This window comes from Triturus cristatus, chromosome 4_2 (genome assembly GCF_964204655.1).
Source record: "Triturus cristatus chromosome 4_2, aTriCri1.1, whole genome shotgun sequence".
Classification (NCBI taxonomy): domain Eukaryota; kingdom Metazoa; phylum Chordata; class Amphibia; order Caudata; family Salamandridae; genus Triturus; species Triturus cristatus.
The window spans coordinates 42564971-42589394 of NC_140586.1; positions in this window are offsets into that span (position 1 = coordinate 42564971).

The window sequence follows — 24424 nt, forward strand, 5'->3', positions numbered from 1 at the left end:
ATACCTTCTTTAGAGAGAGGCAACCTATTATAAGCTAGTGTTTTTGCTGTACTTAAAACCTTATTACTAGTGGAACTTCCAGCCTGTATTTGTCCATTAGAGGTACAACTCGATGGAGTGCCAGCCCCCGTTCCTGCCTCCCTAGTGTTTGTATCGCAGGGACTTTGCTTAGAGCAACCCAATGGGGCAATTGAACAACTTACGTAGTCCTCCAACCTGGCTAACTTAGCTTCAACACGGGTTATTTTTACCATAATGGGTTCCAGCAGAGTAGATAACATAGTTTCAAGTCTACCCCAAAAAGTCCCTCCTTGTAAACTGTCAGCAACTTTATCTATATCTTTAGGATCAATAGCATTCGATTGATCCTCATTGGGTACTGTTGCCTTATTGGAAGTTTTAGCTGATTTTCCTTTTGGTCTCTGCGCAAGTTTAGTCAGTTTCCTGGTGTTCCTGGTTTTCTTTTTATTCAAGGGAGGTTCTATAGTATGGTCAGTATTAAAGTTAGCTTTTTGCCCTCTAGTAGTAACTGTGGGCCTGGCGGGGGTGAGCTCTGGTTCTGGTTCGGTTTAATTGATGCTTCGTGTGGCATTCCACCAGACCGGGAAGAAGATGCCTCATTATTAACAAGACTCAGTAAGTACAGGGGTCAAAGAGAGTCTACATTGTGCGGGTAAAGGCTCCAGAGACAACCTAGGGGAGAGGAGTTGGCCTAACGGTTAGGGCGCTTGAACTTGGACCTGGGGGAACTGGGTTCGAGTCTCGGTAACGACGCTAAAACATCCTGTGATTCTGGGCAAATCACTTAATCTCCCCGTGCCTAACAAAAAAACAAAAAAAATGAAATGAATGTGTGTCCTCATGTAACATAACTGATGCTATGTAAAGCGCTCTGATACCTGATTGGATTCGGGTCAAGTTCACAGTATATAAAACTCTGCTAAAAAAAAAAGAAAAAAAGAAAAAAAGAAAAAAAAACCTCCGCTCAGTAAGTTTGATTTCATTTATGAGCACTGATTCAGCCCTTTGCAAAAAAGCGTCTAGAGTACTATGTTTGATCTACACTTACTCTTTTTCAATAAGCACGCAAGAAAATATATTTAGTGGCCAGTACAGGAAAACAAGTCCTGAGTAACACAAACTACAAATAGCTCCCTCGGAAGCAAAACCTCACAAGGGTGGCCCAGCCCAGTCTCTACTAGTTTTGGATGGGCTCAGACGGGCCCGCCCTTGGTCCGGGCTTCATCCGGGCTATGTCCCGCGCACGTCCCGTGTCGCGGGGGAGAGGCAGCTCTTTATGCGCGATGACCACGCCTCCACATCACTCGCGGCAGCTGGACAGAGAAGGTTGCACCCTGGGAACTGGAGTCCTCTCCCAGGATGGTGACAGCAAGGGTGCAGCAGGTGGTGAATCAGTGTGACCCTGGGACCTTGTCCCACCAGGGCCACTGCAGGAAAACCACGGGAGCGTCGGACGTCAGAAAACCAGCGGCAGCAGCAGTTAAAAGCGAGTGGCAAAGACTTCCCAACTAAGTCAAAATATGTCGTGGTAAGAGGAGGAAGAGGGTAAGAAAAGGGAGTAAGAAACAACACCTGTCCCACAACGCCAATTCAGATAGATAGATATGGTCCAAGGTAATTTCTATGTGTTCCCACTTCCTGGACTCTGCTCACTGCAATCTGTGCACATGTAGGCTGCAACTCACAAGATGGAGGAGAATGATTTGGGGTGCACCCAGCAAAGCCTTAAGGGGCATGGGCAGGTCTGAGAGGAGGGCTCAGATTTGCTTGGAGCTGGGGAAAACCAATAGCAGTCCTAGGTCTGCTGGCCTGGTGGTGGGGCTGGGACTGGGGAGCTGCTCTATTCAGAAATCTCCTAGGAGACAGACAGGCTCAATCCAAACTTTGGTAAGTGCATTAAGACACATTTAATCACTCACTTATACAGTCAGTCACGCACCTACTAAATTCTCCATCCAGACACTTATACACCCACTTATTCTTCAATACACCTTGGAATATATATAAAAGATATTTAAACTTTACAGAAACACACAGTCACTGGATGATGTCATCAGTGATGTCATCAGTGATGCCATTTGAGATGTCATCAGTGATGCCATCAGTGATGTCACTGACCATGTCATAAATGATGTAATATGTGACGTCATGAGCAGTGCATTGCGGGTGCGCGAGTTATAGTTAGCTGAACTAACTATAACGGCCGAATTTCTATGGTTTTGTAAGAGTGAAATGTCCAGCTCACTATAACGTCCCTGAAACCTATGGTTTTTTCAGTGAATATATATATATATATATATATATATATATATATATATATATATATATATATATATAGCTATATTTTGCGCTATTACCAAACATAATGGGGTTGCTCTGCATTTCCTTTCCTTGGTTACATTTCAAATCACTGGAAGCAAAACCGACAGGGAGGGGAGGGTTTGAATGGTCAAAAGATTAATTAAGGGCCATCTATGCACTATAGCTACAATCTATGCTCCTAACTCCAGCAATCTGACTTTTTCTGTCTTCCCTTTGTATGCTAGGAGGTTTTGCTGAGAGTGACATAATATTGATGGGGAATTTTAACTTGATCTGGTACTTTAAATACATACCACTCACCCACATAGATTACAGACTGGCATCTTTACCAAAGTTGCAAAGCTTTCAATCCACCAAGTGGGCTTATTGGACATATGGAGAGACCTAAATCCTACCACACCTCACTAAACCTCTTTCTCCCATTCACATAAAACATACTCTAGGATTGATCATAACTTTCTTAGTCAACAGATACGCTACACTGCCAAATCTGCTATCATACACTACATTACTATTTCGGACCACGCCCCTCCCCTGGAACTCATTTTCGACTGGCCCACACCGAGATCTACATTTCGCAGATGGTACTTCCCTCACATGCTTACCCAGAGTCATCTATTTCGTGATGAACTTTGGAAAACAATCAGAATATTTTCAGATGAATAAACCCAGTGATACCTCATTTTCCACAACCTGGGATGCGTTTAAAGCGGTCATGCGAGGCAAGTGCGTTTCCTTAATGTCCACACTAAACCACCAAAAACCCAAAGAAGGGCAAGCACTAGAAGAAGAGCTTCTTCTATAAGGCCACACCCATGCTTGCTTCTCAGAGGAAAGTGACAGCCCTCAAGGGGAAAATTCAGGTTATATACGCTAACAGTTGAGATAACCCTTCTACACTTGAAAAAGACCACCTACGAACAAGGTAATAAAACAGGTTCCTTTTTGGCAAGGCAATTAAGAATTAAACAGGAAAAGGAATATATTGGTCAGATCCAAGATGAGACAGGGTCGGTTCACCATACAGAAGAAGGTAAAGCCCAAGTCCTTCTGGACTTTTATAAGCATCTCTATACTTCTGACCCTTTGGATGCAGGGGAACAACTGACCTACTTAGACAATGTTAATTTACCACAGGTCTCCCTGGACTTAAACGAAAGCTTGAATAGTCCCATCAAGAGAGAAGAAGTACAGTTTGCAATAGACTCCCTTAAGGTCCATAAAGCACTTGGGCCTGATGCATTTAATGCTCAATTTTACAAGGCCTTTAGTTCAGACCTCACTCCACTCTTGACTGACCTCTTTAATCAAAGTGTAAACTCCCAAGAAGTGTCTCCAACAATGGGAGAGGCCATAATTTCAGTCATCCCTAAGCCGGGGAAAAGCCCTCAATTTTGCACAATTTATAGACTTATTGCCCTACTTAACCTTGATGCTAAACTATACACAAAAATTCTGCCCAATAGATTGGAGGGGATTAGGCCAGATCTGATCCATCCAGTCCAATCTTGATTTGTTAAAGGCTGACATACTCACAACAATTTGTGATGGGTAAGTCACTTGATAGAAAAAGCAACTAAGAAAATATCCCCGAGGTCTTGTTGGTGTTAGACGCTGAGAAGGCCTTCGATTGAATGGATTAGTCGTTTGTTGCTAACACGCTACATCGCTTTGGGTTTGAGGAACACTTTATTACCATGATAAGGGACAATTACTCCTGCCCTCAGTCTCAAGTCTTAATAAACGGCATGGCCTCTGAGTATTTTGAATTAACTAGAAGAACGAGACAGGGGTGTACCCTTTCTCTCTCTCCTGGTACTTCACTCCCAGCTCTACAGGTGAAACTTCAGTACGTCAGAAATGTCAACTTTCAAATGTTCTTTTACTTAATTTGACATCTCGATCGACAGAGATATCAATCAATCAATCAATCAATCATGGAATTTATATCGCGCACTACTCACCCGGAAGGATCTCAAGGCGCTTGGGGGTGGGGGTCTGCTACTGCTCGAACAGCCAGGTCTTGAGCTGTTTCCTGAAGGCGAGGTGGTCCTGGGTCAGCCGCAGGTGGACGGGCAGGGAGTTCTATGTCTTGGCCGCCAGGTAGGAGAAGGATCTTCCTCCGGCGGTGGCTCTCTGGACGCGAGGGACGACGGCGAGGGCGAGATTCGCGGATCGTAGCTGGCGGGTGGGCGTGTAGAAGGTATCGGAGATTGCATCAGCCTTCCCTTTCCAAAGGGTCAATAAGGAAATTATCTACCTAGGGATAAAGAGTGCGCCTACAGTAGCAGATTTATACAAAGCGAATTATCGTCCCCTGTTACGGTGATTAAAATTAGACCTCAACTGATGGGCTCTGTTATACCTAACCTGGATCGGCTGCATGAACGTGGTCAAAATGATTGAACTTCCACTCGTTATATATATCTCTTCAAGGACTCCAAGTTGAGATACATAAAGAGTTCTTCCCTGCGGCACGTTCCATGATAACAAACTTGATTTGGCAGGGTCGTAGAGTCAGACTCTCCCACACACATCTGACACTTTTGAAAGAGGCTGGTGGTATGGCATTGCCAGACTTACTATCCTATTACTGGGCAGCCTAACTCTGAGCTATATCTGAAAGGCCTCTTAAAGCATCAGACACACAGTGGCTGCATATGGAATGGTTGATAGTGGGCAGGACAATTTGGTATGTACTGTGGAAGCCTTAACTGGACCGTCCACACAATGCCTATCTAAGCACTCCCACTGCCATCACGCTAAAAGGGTGGTACACAGTAACTAAATTCCAAGAGCTGATGACCTTTCCTCTCTGTACGCACCTATCCATTATAAGGTGGCCTTCTACCAGCACTTTTTCTGGGCCAATATGACATTTGGCGGAAAGGAGGATGTCCAACAGTTTCCGACTTATTTCATGAATGGGATATCCTGACATTCGTTAATTGCTGCCGTGGCTTTAACCTTTCCCCCATCACAAATTTTTCAATATAGTCAACTAAAAGACTGGGTATTACAGTCACAATGACGTCTCGCTGCTGCTAGAGAATTATTTCCCATAAAACGCTGTGGAATGCAGGGGCAGCTTGGGGATGTATCGCCTTTTTATATGCGCTCCTGATCTCCACCAATTGCACCCCTTCTCCACGTCAAGTGTTTTTCTGGGAACAAGCAGTAGGGATCAACATAGAGGCCAAACGATGGTGCACACTTTACCTTGATATTTCTAACTGCTCCATGGGTTTACTGGAAGCACACTACAAACTCCCCTAGGACTGGCATCTATACCCGTAGAACCTCCGGAAACTCTTCCTGAATACTCAGACAGATGCTGAAGGGGGTGTGGGCTGCTGGGAGACTTCTGGCATATTTGGTGGGATTGCCTGACTATTGGACCTTATTGGAACAAAATACTAACACACGTAAAAGAGATATTGGGCTACCTGATTCCTGGCAGTCCTGAATTTGTGCTCTTGGGCCTCCGTGATCCCTCTCAAGTGACAAACTTTGGGTGACCGCGGTATTCTGTGGCTTTGCTAAAAAGCGGCCAAGATGGCCGTGCCCGTGGCCGCAGCATGGAAGAGACCCAAAGCCCCTCTGTGTCTCAGTGGCACACCCGACTTTGGCAGGCTCTTACAATGGAGCTTATGACTGACCTCTTGGCTGATAATCAGAAGAGCTTCGATTAGATATGGGGACCCCTAGGACAATTCCTTTCACGATGGTTCCCGCTCTTCTCCTGCACATCTGCATAAGGGCACTTCTTCTCTTCCAGACATAATACCACCAACTCTTATCTCCAATATGGCAATTGCTACACCAGCAAGTGATAATATTGCCCACCCGCAAATCAGGAACCCTTGGACTTTCTTACATCCACCGATCCCTTCGTGGATGTTCTGATGTTTTATCTTTTTGTATTCTTTATTTTCCTTCTTCAGGTTGTCTGTGTTCGGATGTCTCTTATGTAAAGGAAATGGGTACTTTTAATATCCCAGAAAGCAACACTTGATACTTGTTGTAAAGCTTTTATTATGTATGTGTACTTTGCATTTTATCAGCCAATCACCTTTAATAACCTGGAATTGTTACTAGCTTCCAACTGATGGTGGCTTGAAGTAATACCGGCCATGTCATGAAACGTATTTATACCTTTGAAAAACAATAATGAAAGTTTGACAAGAAAGAATTACACACAAATAAAAAATTGGAAGTGTAGATTTACTATTCTATCACCTCACCTACTAACCTCGAAATAGTGCAATTTGATATTGTGGAGTTGATATACGTGCAGGTCGATGATAAAAACTCCATATTTTGGTGTCACAACTTCCCAGACTCATACAGATTGTGACAGAAGATGAATTTTCCTGCCAGCAGAGCCGCCACACTCTCTCTCAAAGGGAAATCCTTTATGGCGGCCCGAAACCTGTGTCATCGCAGTCACCGCCAAACTAAGCGGCCTATTAGGATGGCGGGCCCCTTAGTGGTGCTGGGACCGTCCGCCAGTGGTGCGGCGGTCCCGCACCGGCAATTAGGATGCCACCGTGGCGGTGGCATCCCCTATTCCCAGCATTGTGGAGGTGGTGCTCACAGCACCGCCCGCCACAATGCTGGGAATGCATGTTGTGCATTGGCATGCACAAGGTGACAGGCACCGAGCGGTGCCTGCCACTTTGTCCGTGCCAATGCGGGGGGGTACCATAGGTAACCCCCATGTGCTCCCCCACCCCCCCAACTACCTGGGGGCCCGCTATGGGCCCCCATAGGCAAAGACCGCATGTCTTTCCATGGCGGCAACGCTGCCATGGATAGGCACATCTCCGCCTGCATGCTAGTATGGATGGCGGTGTCTTCAAGACAACGCCACCATATTAGACCCCTTTTCCGCCCGGTCTCCTGGGAGACCAGCGGAAAACCAGCGGACGGTCTTTCCGTCCGCCGGGGTCCCCCCCGCCATCCTAATATGGCGGGGGGGGGAATGAGAGGCAGGCGGAGAATAATGGCGGACGGATTGCCACCGCCATACGGGCAGTGGCGATCCGCCCGCCATTAAAATAGACCCCTAAGTGCGTCCCCCATATTTTACTTTTGCTGTACTAGATACACAGGAGATGAACAAATATCAGTCAACACAGCATATACCTTAAAATTAGCCTGGCGCTGATGTGGCGGAGCATAGCCCCCGCTGCACTTCTTTTTGGTGGCTGAACCATGTTACATTTCATCATTCCAATGGTGGCCAGGCCTCATAACATAAAGTGAGAGCCTTACCTTTAAGCCACATCTCCTAATCACACACTCTGTGCTATAAACCTTGATTCAAACACTCAATTGGAAATTAACCAATTAATGCAAAGAAAGCAAGGGCAACTTTGTAACATTGTTATTAACTAGGCCCCCTGATGAAGAGCTTAGGCTCAAAATGAATAATTATTGGGAAATTCAGAAAATGAAAATTATGAAATTGATTAAAATGATCCAATGAAAATAAAGGTCTAATAGTACATCATGAACTGAAGCAAGACTTACAAAATTATTGGCATGCTTTCTAGCTCGGCACCTTATGCCTACAATTAATGTGTTTCACTGACAGAGAAACTGTTCTAGAGGCGCATGACAAACTATTTTAACATTTACAAAATAAAAGTAGGACCAACATAAAAACAATACTAGATGAATGAATGTATGTATGTATGTATGTATGTATATAGCATTTCTATAGTGCAAACCTAGCCGAAAGGCAGTGGAGCAATGATATGCTACTACAGGGAAGATTTTTATTTCTTCGACCCTTAAATGTCAGGTAGGCTAGCACATAGATAAGAGCAGGAGTCCCTGTAAGGCCAGGCCCCACTGCACCACAGGACTCTTCGTTATGCCCTTGAGCTATAAATAGCATATCTTTCCTGTAACCCCACATCGCACCTGTATCCCCCGTGTCTGGCCATTAACCTCACCCACTGAGATATAACATGCATCACTGGTCAGTAGTCTCGGAGTCTTATAGCTGGAGCTATGGAAAGTAACTTCACACATCCAGTTATAAAACCCATCATTGGCCATAAACTCCAGCTCGGTGATAAATTCCAGCTCTGGGAGGTAACCTCACACACCGATATCCCAGCATGGGGATGAACTCCAGACAAGCAGCTGTGTACCCCAGCGCTGGACAGTAACCTCTCACAATCTCTTAGAAACCCTAGCACAGGCCACTAGCCTTTCTCTATTGGAGGTCTGGGGTGCTACATCAATGGGGCTTCAGCATCCCTGTTGAACGTTCCTGCTAAGACGATATACTTTTTCCAAAGGCACCCCACCATTTACCACTTACGTCCATTTTTCTCCGAGCTACAGGTAAGCAGTACTTAATTTGTAAAATATTAAGTGCCAGGGCTGTGACCAGGAGGCTACTCGAGCTTGCACCATCTATCGCCTCTGTCATCTCTGCCAAAACAACTACTAACCATCTCTCTCGCAAGTAAATGCGACAGTTCCGATTATTCCAGGTCCCTAAAGCTAAAGGAATGGCTGGAGAGGCAGGTATTAGCAATTTTTCTTTATGTATATTGATTTCCTAAACAACTGTTACACTGCTCATCTGTAAATTACATTAGCAGCGCCACCTTGTGGCAGACTGCCCTAACTGCGGTGTTGACAATTATGTGCCGGTGCCCAGTACTGGAAACCAATTAAGTGGCGGTGCTCAGCACTGTAAAGCACTGGCTCAAATTAAGCACTGCAGGTAAGCAGTGATGTCACATGACATTGTTATGTAATATGGGCTAGCGCAAGACTTTTGCAGATTCAAAAATTACCCAGAAACTTCAAAGAGGCAAACATGGCATATACTGAGAAATAGGGGGGCACATTTACAAGGGGATTACGTCAGTGGAACGTCACTATTACAGACGTTCCGGTGGCGCGAAACCCTGCACCATATTTACAAAGTGGCGTTAAGCCACTTTTTGTGGCTTTACGCCGCTTTTTAGATATGGTACCCTTTCACATAGGTATCTGCAAAAAAAGGCATGCAATGGGTGTTGCTTTGGGCATTCCACCACAACACCCACTGACCGATTTGTAAATCAGACGCAGCGCCAAAAATGAACACCATGAAATAGCAGGCATTAGAATGGCGCAACGAGGGGAAATACCTTTATTCCTCCTCGTATTTGCTTTTCTATGTGTGCTGCAGATGCATCACACATAGAAGCAGCAACATGCCATTAATGATTATTTATGTACAGAAAGATGATTCTTCTTGCACATAAACAATCATTAAATAATGACAATTTGCTACTTCTATGTGTGCTGCAGAATGCAGTGCACATAGAAGTAAAAAATCATCATTATTGATTATCTATGTGCAGGAAGCGACACCTTTCTGCACATAAACAATCATTTCCTGCAACGCAGGCACCTTTGAACTATAGCGCACAGGTGTCTGTGTTGGCGCTAGGCAGCTATTTTTAGCACCAGTGCTAGGGAAAACACAGGGGTGTGTCGTATTTTTGTAAATATGGTGCTTCCCTGTGGGAGCTTTAGAACAGTTGAAAATAAAGCACAGGTGCACCACTCAATAAGCAACTGAGGCGTGTATAGTAGTCTGCCTGTAGACTACTATACACGCCTACGTGTACAGCCTTATCGGGGTTGTTCGTTATCCTGCCTTATTGAGGTGGTTTGCCCACTAGAATTATTAGTGGATGTCGGCGTGATTTATTTAGAGATAAGCTCATCCGAAGTTTACTTTCCTCCGAGGATTGTGGACGGACATGTCCACGCTTGAAAATCCTATATATAGAATACACGCTATTTTGATGTTCTTGGATTATTGGACTTTTTATATCGTATATGACCGTCGTGACGTTTGACGGCATTGTTGTTCTGATACTAAACTTCATCGGATGGGGAACTGTCTTTTATTGGAAAATATCACGTCTTTACGAATATACGTTTGAAGATTGGTTGACTCCACCTTTCTCATTTGCCCTGAAGAAGTCCCACAAGGGGACGAAACGCGTCGGCTGTTTCACGTGCTAAACATCGCATGTCTTCATCGAAAAAAGAAAAATGAAACAATAAAAGAGATAAAGAAATATAAAATATTAATGTTGGAATCTTCTTTAAAGAATCTGGATGCATTTATTTTTGCCCTTTATATTTTTTCTGATAAAAGTTGGTTATTGAGTGGTGCACCTGTGCTTTGTTTTCAACTGTTCTAAAGCTCCCTTGGGAACTAGTACTGTGATGGTGGGTACGATTCAGAGTGCACACTACTCCCATAAGTAATAGATGGGTCATTATTAAGAGGAATATTATAGGTTAGGTGCTTTACTGAGAAGGTTCCACCGTCAGGCCTTTGTTTTTATGCATGGTGCTTCCCTGTGTTTTGGAAATGGCGGAGCGTGGCGCTGCTAAATTTGACACGCTTCGCCATTTCCTTGTAAATATGCACCAGGGTGACATTGCACATATAAGCAACAAAGAAATACTTGGTAGTGTAATTACAGAAAAATGATCATTGGTGCCTATTTTGTGAGTTGCCCCTGTGAATTAGTGGGGACGTGGTTTGACGAAACTGTGAATTGACCAATCCAACAGACCAGAGATCTCATCTCATGTGAGTCATTATATGTGTTGTTTATGGTTCCAAAGCAGATCTCACCGGATATACAGAATTCAGGCACACGTCCCGCATTTAATTTGTGCCAGTGGCTGGAGGTGGTGGGCATCAGGACCAATTTTCAGCAGCACATGGCAGCAATATGCTTTCAATAAAAATTTTAAATGTAAAAAGATATTACCCAATGCATATAATTTTTGTCGATCACTGAAAACAGTAAGAGAGCTTTACAGCACATGTATATTTTAAACAGTTATAGAAACCCTTTTTAGTTAATGCACATCACAGAAAATATGGGGCCTCCTTTATCAAAACTGTGCATTGCTGCGTGAAAGCAGCGATGCGACAATTTTTACTGCGTCCTTCTTGCGACAGGATGGATTTGCCATATTTAATGTACCACACTCCATGTCGCAAGGAGTTACAGATACGTCAGTATTTCTGACGTATCTGTAGGGGCAAAAGTGGTGCATTGCTGGGGTGTGTCTTAAAACAGACGCAACTCCAGCAATGTATCCTTTCACAGGGGGCAAGCCCCATGTGCAAAGGCCTGCATCAGTCTTATGCCTGCTGTGAGGGAGGCGTAAGATATTGATGCAGTAGAGTCCTAGAAGTGTCGCAGTGAAATCTCAGGTTTCACTGCGCCACTTCTACGACTCTTTATTGCGGTGGAACGCCCACCCTGCATACATAATACCTGACGCATGGCTAATGTAGTGCAGGCCTTTACAATGTGACTCATCTACTTATATGCGTCAGTTTGTAAATCTGGCGCATTATTTACGCTGCTGCAGCATCACAAAAAGTGATGCAACGTCGGCGTGAAAGTGTCGCAGGCCTTCATAAATAAGGCCCATAATTCTTATTGATGTAACAAAGAGGTCATATTGGCTTTGAATTGATGTCTTCTGAAAGTATAGATAAAAAACATCAACGACTAAAAAGCGTAAAGAATGAAAAGAAAACACATTGGCAAATTAAAGTCTTGGCATGCCAATCCTGGCACTGAGGGACCCTTCGTAAGTGGATGTGCACAAGTAATTATGCTAAATGGTATTAATCTCACTGCAAAGAGCCATTGGCTGAATAGGCCCAAGGCATTGACCTATGCTGTATGCTATGGTGGGCAGACCAATATTCAAACTGGGGTCATCCAAAGCTGCTCTTTTTATGTGTATATGGGTGTTCATTTATTAATTTTGTTTAATTACTTAAGGCGGATGAGCTGTCTAATCAGACTCAAAAAAAGGTATTTTCTGTAAGGGAAGAGGTCAACATCAACTTTAAAATAAATCAGATGTTTCATCGCCCAGCAGCCCATATTCCTGGTAATACAGCATTATACTTAAACTGCTGCTGAGGTTCCGTTTTCTAGTATGCGAGAAATGAAGGGGCATATTATCAAGGACGGCGTTAAAATTATCGCCGCTTTTGCGGCAGAAAACTGCCGCAAAAACGGCGATAATGGGCTTGATAATATGCTCTATGGAATTCCAATTGAAGCCCATGTTAGATGTCCTTCACATCTAACATGGGCTTCAATTGGAATTCCATAGAGCATATTATCAAGCCCATTATTGCCGTTTTAGCGTCAGTTTTCTGCCACTAAACCGGAGATAATTTTATCGCCTGGCTTGATAATATGCCCCTTATTTCTTAACTTCTCTCTTGTTTGCAGTGTCGAATTTGTGGAGAGAAGTGACATTTCTTGCTCGGCACAGTACTATATAAGAGGTACTTAGAGAATCACTTAAACCATTGAACTCAGGGCCGGCTTTAGTGCCTGTGACGCCTGGTGCAACAGTCTTTCTCAGTCCCCCCTGTGAGAAGTTGGCCTGATGTATGATGTCACTAGTTCTAGTGTACACCTTATATCAGTCCAAACAACCCTTATGGTGATTGGTTGTAAAGTCAACCTTATAGACCAGCTATCCTAGTGGTAGCATGGACAAGAGCAGTCTTAGGCTAAACTCTGAATGGCATGTGAAGCCAGCTGTGATACCATATATAATCCCTTGAATACCAAATGAAAGGACACCACAACAGATATATATATAAAATAAAGTGTATTTATTCTAGTCAAACCCTCAGCACTCTTTATGAGATTAGAGGTAAGTACAACACAGTCTTATTTAAGCATACATTAAGTCACACAGGTAAGTAATACAGTTAGGCCCTAGGGGCCACGCAAACCATATACTAAAGAAGTGGTATAAGGACCACTGTCACGGAAATAGGATAGGCCTAGGCCTAGGGAATCGCTGGGGCTACACTGCACCAGCAACAGTTAGGAAGTGGGCGGCCCACGGGATTCAGGTGCAGAGTGGAAACACTCATGCGTAATGCGTAAAAGTCGATAGAATTACTAGCAGTTAGAAATTAACAGTTTAAGGACACTTCTGAAGCAGCTAGAGAGTCGAGACTCGGAAACTAGACCCTAGGATAGTCACTACCCTTATGAGCACCGAAGTTCCCAAGCTACCTAGCCCACGGACTGCGGGTGCATAGGTGTGAACTTGCGTCGGGTTTCGTCGTGGACTTCTATGGATGCCTGAAGGAAAGTTGCTGACAGGCAGTCAGTGAAGAGTGTCCGGTGGATCCCAAGGCTGGGATCAAGAAGAGAGGATACCTGCAAGCAGAAGGGACAGAGTCAAGGTCACTAGCCAGTGACCACGTGGAACCAGGAAGGAACCAGGCAATGTCGTGAAGATTGCAGGTGAAGGTGAAGCTTGCCGCTGCAGCCACGGGGACCAGGAAATGTCGAGGACGACCAGGACCAGGAGGCGAGCTGTCCCACGAAGGCTCTTGGTGCCGGCGGCGTCGAAGTTGAACTAGGACTCACCAAGCCTTGGCAAGTGGAACCCACGAAGAACGGAGGACTTGCTTCTGGTGCAGACTGGAGGAGCCAAACCAGCAGTGAAGATTTCTGGATGCGTCGTCACAAAGGCCACTAGCCAACGGGCAAGCAACCGGACAGGCGCGGCAAGCAGGAAAATGCAGAAGGGCCCCACGCAGGACTCGTGGAGTGTGGGGGGCTGATCTTCGGTGCAGATGGTGCTTGGGGTTGGGGCTTCTCAATCCCCGGTGCACAACTTCGAGGGTGCCTCAGAAGCTGCGCTGGAAGATACTAGCCACTTTTCCCAGGTAGCCAGTCCCACGTCTCTCGTCGCCTCCACGGATCTCAGCTCGGCTGTGGATGTGGATCAGGGTCGGAGAAGTCTGGAAGTCAAGGCTCTGGTCGGGCTCTGCAGTCGGTCCCTCGTAGAACTTCAGCAAAGCAAAGGGTAGTCTCTTGATGGTGCCTGTTTGCACAGGGTAGCCACTCCTTGGCCACAAGGGAGATTCTTCAGTCTTCTTCTTTCGTCGAATGTTGAAGGTCCAGAGTTTCTGTTCAAGTTGCAGGTTCAGGATAATCTAATCTCCTGGGGCCCAGCTACCACTCTTATCCAAATCTGGGGGGCTGGGTTACCTGCTAGGTCACGCCTTATGGGTGGGACCTGGGAGGGGGGTGGTTACACCCCCTTCCCTTTGTCCAGTTTCGCGCCAGGACTGGGGCTGGAGAGCCCCAGCACCGGTTTGAACTGGACTATGCACGGGACACCTTGTGTGCCCCAGGCATGTCTCATTCTTTTCATCCCTCCCTGCCCCAATACACTAAGGCCTGTCTGGGGTGGTGCTCGCACCTCCCAAGGCAGGAAACCTATTGTCCAAGCCTCCCTTGCCGGGATCACTCCCAGCAGCAGGAGGTCAGACTCGTGTCTGTGGCAGCAGCATCCATTTTGTGATGCTGGGGCTCTGGTTAACTTTAACCGGGTAAGTAGGTTACAACATGTCTTCTCCCTCTAGAAGGGAGGGATAATATCCTCCTCCCCAGAAATGGGATGGGGGTATTATTCCAAAGTGTTAGACACCTTACACGACATGTTTTGATAAAGCCAAACCATAGTTACCATAACCGTTTAAGATTATAAGGCACTTTAAGAGTATATGGTAGGCTGTATCATAGAACAGCTATAAGGACATGGTTCCGAAATCTGTAGACAGGCTCAGCTCATGCTAGAGCACCATCTCACATGTTACCAAGCACTCTGCCTCCAGGATTGTTAAGGCCTGCCATAGGAGTGGCTGATAGGTACACATGTGTCTATATGTAAGTTAGGTATAGGAATACTACACCTAAGCAAGGGGTGATTACACGACCTTGCCCCAGCTGAGTGATCAGCCAGTTGTGTCATAATGGAAGGCCAGGCCAGGGGTGGCATAATACATGCTGCAGCCCCTGGTAGGCCTAGGGTACACCTATGCCCTGGGTACCTAAGGTACACTGTACAGGGGCCAATAAGTAAGGGTGGGCGTAGTTCGCGAAGTAGCACTTCGCGAAGCTACGCAAAGTGAAGTTCGCACTACGCGAGCTACGCGTAGCACTTCGCGAACTGCGAAGTAACATGTTCGCACTGTGCAAGATGTTGTTTTCAATGATTGCACAGTGCGGACAAGCAACCGGCACTGTGCAATCATTGACAATGGCATCTTGCACAGTGCGAGCTGTAGTTTTCTGCTGCTCGAGTAGATTTTTACTCGAGCTGCAGCTTTCTCAACGCGAACTGGTAGTTTCTCATCGCGAGCGGTCGCGAGCATACGCGACCCCTCGCAATGAGAAACCTGACCTTCTCGCGTTGGGAATCTCGCCGGGAGGTTTATTTTCCATGCTCGCGATCGCGAACAAGGAAAAAGTCTCGCCAGGATGTCATTTTGCTTGCTCGCGGTCGCCAACTTGACGTTGAGGACCGCGAGCAAGCAAAAAATGACCGCAGCACTACGCAACACTACGCTACGCGTGTTCGCACTGTGCTACGTGCAGTTCGCGTAGCGCGAAGTAGCGCGAACTTCGCAAACTACGCGAGCGTAGCGTAGTGCTTCGCCCAGGCCTACCAATAAGGTGACCCTATCCAAATGGGTTATGCACCTAAAGTACATAGTATCAATTTAGAGAGAGCAGCAGGGCTGTGGGTCTGATTAGCAGGCCCACAGCCACATCTAAGTCGAAAACCAGTAAAGCAAAAGCAAAAAGTGGGGGTGAACATAGAAAGCAGACCCTACTCTCCTACACCCCCCCCCCCCCAAACTTAGGGACATTAAACTAACCTTGACCAGTTGAGTCTTCATGTTCTAAGTGGAAATATCTGGAGAGTCCATCTGCATTGGCATGGTCAGTCCCAGGTCTATGTTCCACTGTGAAGTCCATCCCCTGTAGGGAAATGGACCACCTAAGAAGTTTGGGATTTTCCCCCTTCATCTGATTTAGCCACAAGAGGGGCTTATGGTCTGTCTGAATCTTGAAGTGAGTGCCAAACAAGTATGGCCTCAGCTTCTTCAGGGCCCAAACCACAGCAAAGGCCTCCCTCTCAATAGCTGACCAACGTTTCTCTCTAGGGGTCAGCCTTCTACTTATAAAAGCAATGGGCTGGTCTTGACCATCTATATTAAGTTGTGAAAGAACAGCTCCCACACCTAACTCAGAAGCATCTGTCTGGACAATGAACTCTTTGGAGTAGTCTGGACTTTTCAGAATAGGTGCACTGCACATGGCCTGCTTCAGGTCATCAAATGCTTTTTGACAGCTTACTGTCCACTGAACTTTCTTTGGCATTTTCTTGGAGGTCAAGTCATTATGTGGTGTCACAATGGACCCATAGTTCTTAACAAACTTTCTGTAGTACCCAGTCAGGCCCAAGAAAGCTCTGACCTGAGTCTGGGTAGTTGGAGGAGTCCAGTTCTTTAGGGTCTGGATCTTGCTCTCCAGTGGTTGAACCTGACACCCACCAACTAGGTGGCCCAGGTATACAACCTTGCTCTGCCCTATCTGGCACTTAGTAGCCTTGATAGTGAGGCCTGCCTTTTGCAGGGCCTCTAAAACATTCCTCAGGTGGACCAGGTGATCCTCCCAGGTGGAGCTAAAGACAGCAATATCATCAAGATAAGCTGCACAATAATCATCCAACCCAGTAAGGACTTGATTCACCAACCTTTGGAAAGTGGCAGGTGCATTCTTCAAACCAAAGGGCATTACCACAAATTGATAATGTCCTCCTGGGATCGAGAAAGCAGTTTTGGCCTTTGCACTCTCAGCTAGTCTAATTTGCCAGTAGCCTGCTGTCAGGTCAAATGTGCTCAAAAACTTAGCAGCTGCCAGTCTGTCAATGAGCTCATCTGCCCTAGGTATTGGGTGGGCATCTGTCCTAGTGACAGCATTGAGACCTCTGTAATCCACGCAAAACCTCATCTCTCTCTTACCATCTTGGGTGTGAGGTTTTGGCACAAGAACTACAGGACTAGCCCAAGGGCTCTCTGAAGGTTCAATGACTCCCAGCTCCAACATCTTTTGTACCTCAACTTTTATGCAGTCCCTGACATGGTCAGGTTGCCTGTAGATTTTACTCTTCACAGGCAGACTGTCACCAGTGTCCACCTCATGGGTGCACCAGTTGGTCTGACTTGGGGTCAGAGAGAACATATGTCTGTAGGATTGCAGAACCTGTCTGCAGTCCTGTTGCTGATGGACAGTGAGGCTGTCAGAAAAGACCACACCATCAACTGAGCCATCATCAGGGTTCTGAGTCAACAGGTCTGGGAGAGGGTCACTCTCTTCCTCCTGCCCCTCATCTGTAGCCATGAGTAAGCCCATGTCTGCCCTGTCAACATATGCCTTCAATCTGTTGACATGAAGCACCCTGTGGGGGCTTCTGGGAGTCCCAAGGTCCACCAAGTAGGTGACTTCTCCCTTTTTCTCAACAATAGTGTGGGGTCCAGACCATTTGTCTTGGAGTGCTGCTGGGGCCACTGGCTCCAACACCCACACTTTCTGCCCTGGCTGGTAAACAGTCAGCACAGCCTTTTGGTCATGCCAAGCTTTTTGGAGTTCTTGGCTTGCCTCAAGGTTTTTAGAAGCCTTCTTCATATACTCTGCCATCCTGGAGCGGAGACCAAGTACATAATCCACTATATCAAGTTTGGGTTGTCTGAGAGGTCTCTCCCATCCTTCCCTTACTAAACATAGGGGTCCTCTTACAGGATGCCCAAACAAAAGCTCAAAAGGGCTGTAGCCAACCCCCTTTTGTGGGACCTCTCTGTAAGCAAACAGAAGGCAGGGTAAAAGGATGTCCCATCTTCACCTAAGCTTGTCTGGTAAACCTTTTATCATTCCCTTTAGGGTCTTGTTGAATCTCTCAACAAGCCCATTGCACTGTGGGTGATAGGGTGTGGTGAACTTGTAGTTCACACCACACTCCTTCCACATTGCAGTCAAGTATCCTGAGATGAAGTTGGCTCCTCTGTCAGAAATGACCTCCTTTGAAAAGCCCACTCTGGAGAATACTCCAAGCAGGGCCCTTGCCACAACAGGAGCTGTTATGGTCCTCAGGGGAATAGCTTCTGGATACCTGGTGGCATGGTCCACTATCACCAGTATAAATCTGTGCCCAGATGCTGTTTGTGGGTCCATTGGTCCTACAATATCTATGCCCACTCTTTCAAAGGGAACCCCCACCACAGGTAGTGGTATGAGGGGGGCCTTTGTGGTGCCACCTGATTTGCCACTGGCTTGGCAGGTGACACAGGAGCGACAAAACTCCTTAGTATCTTCTGACATATGGGGCCAGTGAAAGTGAGGGACAAGCCTGTCCCAAGTCTTGTTCTGGCCTAAATGTCCTGCAAGGGGAATATCATGGGCCAAGGTAAGAAGGAAGCCTCTGAACTTCAGTGGTATGACCAACCTCCTGGATGCACCAGGCTTGGGGTCTCTAGCCTCTGAGTACAGTAGCCCTTCATCCCAATACACTCTATGGGTACCTTGAGCATTCCCTGCAGCCTCAGCAGCAGCCTGCTGTCTGAGGGGTTCAAGAGAGGGGCAGTCTAATTGAGCCTGCCTCAGATCTGCCCTTGAAGGTCCCCCTGTCCCAAGAAACTCAACCTGATCAGGTTCAAGTTCTTCTAGGACAGTTCCTTCAGGGCTCTCAGAATCATCCTCCTGGGAGGGCTGATCCACCACCCGAGGCAGGGGGGAAGGCACAGCCTTAACCCTACTGCTCTTTCTCTTGGGTTGTGACTGGTCCATAGTTTCAGGATCCAGCACTTGTTCAGTGGTGCACTTTTTGGCCTGTGACCTGGTCACAGCAAGGACATGTGCATCTATCCCCAGCATTTCTGCATGGGTCCTATACTCCACTTCAGACCAAACTGAAGTTTCAAGATCATTGCCCAGTAAACACTCTACAGGAAGGTCTGAACTAACAACAACTTTCTTGAGGCCAGTTACCCCTCCCCAGGAGAAGTTAACAATAGCCACACTATGGTAGGTAGTGGCATTGCTAGCATTGGTCACTAGGTAATTCTCACCTAGTATGATCTGTCCAGGGTCCACAAAGGCAGGTGTCACCATTGTGACACTAGCCCCAGTGTCCCTGTAGGCCTGAGCCATTCTTTGGTTGATAAAAGGAGTCTGTCTGTACTTGCCCAGGTTACTGGGGCCTACAGTAGAGGACAAAGCTAAGTCCCCATCACAGATCAGAACAGCCTGAGTAGGTATTCTGACTAGGCCAGAATCCTCCTCAGTTCCCAGGGTTAACCCTACTACACCCTTTTGCTGGTAACCACCACTTACAGCTGGACTAGGGGGTACAGTTGCCTTAGGGGCAATGGTGGCTGGGGGCTTATCCTTTTTGGTGCACTCACTAAACCAATGTGAGTTGGACTTACAATAGTTGCACCATGGTTTCTTTTGGCCATCTTTCTTTTTATCCTTTTTGGGACCACCCTCCCCCTGAGCCTTTTGGGGGCCTGGTGAAGACTTCTGGTCTTTTTGTTTCTGATCATTACCCTTCTGGTCTGCCTTTTTCTGATCACCGCCCTGGTTCTGGTTTTTCTGCTTAACTCTAGTCCCGACCCATCTATCTGCCTTCTTTCCCAATTCTTGGGGAGAAGTCAGATCAGAATCAATCAGGTGTTGATGCAGTAGCTTCTTTTGACAGTTGTTAAGGATTTGTTCTCTCATGATCAAATTATACAATCCTGTATAGTCCTTAACCTTACTTCCCACTAGCCAGCCTTCCAGAGCCTTAGTGGCACAATCTACAAAGTCAGTCCAGTCCTGAGTCTGTGTCTTCTGGGTATCCCTGAACAACAACCTGTATTGTTCAGTGGTTAGGCCAAACCCATCAATCAGAGCACTCTTCAGGACAGTGTAATTGTCTGCATCCTCATCACTATCTGTGAGGCGCTTGTCTCTACCTTTCTCAGAGAAGGAGAGCCACAAGATAGCTGCCCACTGACTTTGGGGTACCTGCTGTACTTTGCAAGCTCTCTCCAAAGCAGTTATCCATTTGTGGATGTCATCCCCACACTTGTAGGGAGGGACAATCTTGCTCAGGTTTCTATTATCATAGTGCCTGTCTCTATCCTTAGGGATATTGCTGCCACCAGTGGGTTCTGACCTACTTAACTTTTGCTCTCTAGCCAGAGCAAGCTTCTCCTTGGCAAGGGCAAGTTCTTCCCTCTGAATCCTCAGATTAGCTTCCCTCATTCTGGCTTCATGCTCCTTTCTCTCAGGGGAAGTCATTCCCCTGTGAGAGGAAGCATTAGAGATGCTAGAGACATGGGAGTGGATGGATTCCCTTGAAGGGGATCTGTCCCTCCTGCTTCTCTGTGTAAGCCCACTTGGGGGTCTGTATGGGGGGACCCCATGCAAACTCCCATGTAAGCTTAGGTTAGCCTGGCTAAGTCTTCCTACTTGGCCCTGGCTGTCTACCTCTTCATCTGAAGTCCCATCTGACTCATCTGTGGTGGGTAGACCCTCCTTTGTACCTAGGGTACTGGCCTGTGAGGCCCTAAGAGCATCATACTCCTCTAGGAGTTGTACTAGCTGAAGGAGGGTAGGGTTTGCACCCTGTTTTAACTTTCTGGAGGTACACAATTGTCTCATCTCCTGAAAAGTTAGGGTATCATATCTAGAGGGGTCTTCTTCAGACCTGCCCCTCCTGAGAGAGCATCTACTTGATCTCCTCCCAGAGACATGATCTAGTGAGGGTGTGGTGTGTGCACCTACCTACACTAGTTGTTTCTACTAAACCTCTATGGTAGTTGTAGTCAGGGTGTATTACTCCCTTCAGCCTACAACCACTAAGTCCAGTAGGACTTAAGTATTATAATCTATGTTATATGTACCTAAACAATATCTGTGTGATCTTTCAATTTAGTATCTCAAGATTACAATGGTATTACAACAGCAAGCTCAGATCCCAACCTCTGCTCACCAATGTGAGAAGTTGGCCTGATGTATGATGTCACTAGTTCTAGTGTACACCTTATATCAGTCCAAACAACCCTTATGGTGATTGGTTGTAAAGTCAACCTTATAGACCAGCTATCCTAGTTGTAGCATGGACAAGAGCAGTCTTAGGCTAAACTCTGAATGGCATGTGAAGCCAGCTGTGATACCATATATAATCCCTTGAATACCAAATGAAAGGACACCACAACAGATATATATATATAAAATAAAGTGTATTTATTCTAGTCAAACCCTCAGCACTCTTTATGAGATTAGAGGTAAGTACAACACAGTCTTATTTAAGCATACATTAAGTCACACAGGTAAGTAATACAGTTAGGCCCTAGGGGCCACGCAAACCATATACTAAAGAAGTGGTATAAGGACCACTGTCACGGAAATAGGATAGGCCTAGGGAATCGCTGGGGCTACACTGCACTAGCAACAGTTAGGAAGTGGGCGGCCCACGGGATTCAGGTGCAGAGTGGAAACACTCATGCGTAATGCGTAAAAGTCGATAGAATTACTAGCAGTTAGAAATTAACAGTTTAAGGACACTTCTGAAGCAGCTAGAGAGTCGAGACTCGGAAACTAGACCCTAGGATAGTCACTACCCTTGTGAGCACCGAAGTACCCAAGCTACCTAGCCCATGGACTGCGGGTGCATAGGTGTGAACTTGCGTCGGGTTTCGTCGTGGACTTCTATGGATGCCTGAAGGAAAGTTGCTGACAGGCAGTCAGTGAAGAGTGTCCGGTGGATCCCAAGGCTGAGATCAAGAAGAGAGGATACCTGCAAGCAGAAGGGACAGAGTCAAGGTCACTAGCCAGTGACCACGTGGAACCAGGAAGGAACCAGGCGATGTCGTGAAGATTGCAGGTGAAGGTGAAGCTTGCCGCTGCAGCCACGGGGACCAGGAAACGTTGAGGACGACAAGGACCAGGAGGCGAGCTGTCCCACGAAGGCTCTTGCTGTCGGCGGCGTCGAAGTTGAACTAGGACTCACCAAGCCTTGGCAAGCGGAACCCACGAAGAACGGAGGACTTGCTTCTGGTGCAGACCGGGAAGGTCTGGGGTGCTTCTCTTTTGCAAGGAAGCGGGAGCCAGTCTGGAGGAGCCAAACCAGCAGTGAAGATTTCTGGATGCGTCGTCACAAAGGCCACTAGCCAACGGACAAGCAACCGGACAGGCGCGGCAAGCAGGAAAATGCAGAAGGGCCCCACGCAGGACTCGTGGAGTGTGGGGGGCTGATCTTTGGTGCAGATGGTGCTTGGGGTTGGGGCTTCTCAATCCCCGGTGCACAACTTCGAGTGCGCTGGAAGATACTAGCCACTTTTCCCAGGTAGCCGGTCCCACGTCTCTCGTCGCCTCCACGGATCTCAGCTCGGAGAAGTCGGAGAAGTCTGGAAGTCAAGGCTCTGGTCGGGCTCTGCAGTCGGTCCCTCGTAGAACTTCAGCAAAGCAAAGGGTAGTCTCTTGATGGTGCCTGTTTGCACAGGGTAGCCACTCCTTGGCCACAAGGGAGATTCTTCAGTCTTCTTCTTTCGTCGAATGTCGAAGGTCCAGAGTTTCTGTTCAAGTTGCAGGTTCAGGATAATCTAATCTCCTGGGGCCCAGCTACCACTCTTATCCAAATCTGGGGGGCTGGGTTAACTGCTAGGTCACGCCTTATGGGTGGGACCTGGGAGGGGGGTGGTTACACCCCCTTCCCTTTGTCCAGTTTCGCGCCAGGACTGGGGCTGGAGAACCCCAGCACCGGTTTGAACTGGACTATGCACGGGACACCTTGTGTGCCCCAGGCATGTCTCATTCTTTTCATCCCTCCCTGCCCCAATACACTAAGGCCTGTCTGGGGTGGTGCTCGCACCTCCCAAGGCAGGAAACCTATTGTCCAAGCCTCCCTTGCCGGGATCACTCCCAGCAGCAGGAGGTCAGACTCGTGTCTGTGGCAGCAGCATCCATTTTGTGATGCTGGGGCTCTGGTTAACTTTAACCGGGTAAGTAGGTTACAACATGTCTTCTCCCTCTAGAAGGGAGGGATAATATCCTAATCCCCAGAAATGGGATGGGGGTATTTAAGAGTATATGGTAGGCTGTATCATAGAACAGCTATAAGGACATGGTTCCGAAAGCTGCAGACAGGCTCAGCTCATGCTAGAGCACCATCTCACATGTGACCAAGCACTCTGCCTCCAGGATTGTTAAGGCCTGCCATAGGAGTGGCTGATAGGTACACATGTGTCTATATGTAAGTTAGGTATAGGAATACTACACCTAAGCAAGGGGTGATTACACGACCTTGCCCCAGCTGAGTGATCAGCCAGTTGTGTCATAATGGAAGGCCAGGCCAGGGGTGGCATAATACATGCTGCAGCCCCTGGTAGGCCTAGGGTACACCTATGCCCTGGGTACCTAAGGTACACTGTACAGGGGCCAATAAGGTGACCCTATCCAAATGGGTTATGCACCTAAAGTACATAGTATCAATTTAGAGAGAGAACAGCAGGGCTGTGGGTCTGATTAGCAGGCCCACAGCCACATCTAAGTCGAAAACCAGTAAAGCAAAAGCAAAAAGTGGGGGTGAACATAGAAAGCAGACCCTACTCTCCTACACCCCCATGGCTTCCTTCTCCACCGTTTTTCCTCACTACCACCCTCTAACAGTGCCCTTCATCTCTCCATAGCCCCTCTCTCACATGCATTTCATTTATTTTATAGCGCTACTCATACCAGTGTAGGGTATCAGAGCACTTTACATCATACACTTTATACAGAAACAATGAATCAAAATTGTAAAGCCATCTAAAGAACACGTTACATAAGAAAATTTGGCTTACTAAGTGTAGGAATTGCATGACATCCATACTAGTAGGCAGTATATTTTAAGTGTGTTTTGTCTGAAATAACGCACATTTAGGATTTAAAACGTACTACAGTTGTTGGTATTGGCTTTACTAATAAGAATGGATTTCTATCTAAACCAACCATTTTCTAGCGACATTAGGATAATGAAAGACTGGGGTAAAACATAACATCCTAGCCTATAGCATGCAGTTTGCATGTAGCTCTTTGATGGCACTTCACATATAACTGTGCTATATTAGGATTGTAACATATGAACCACAAGT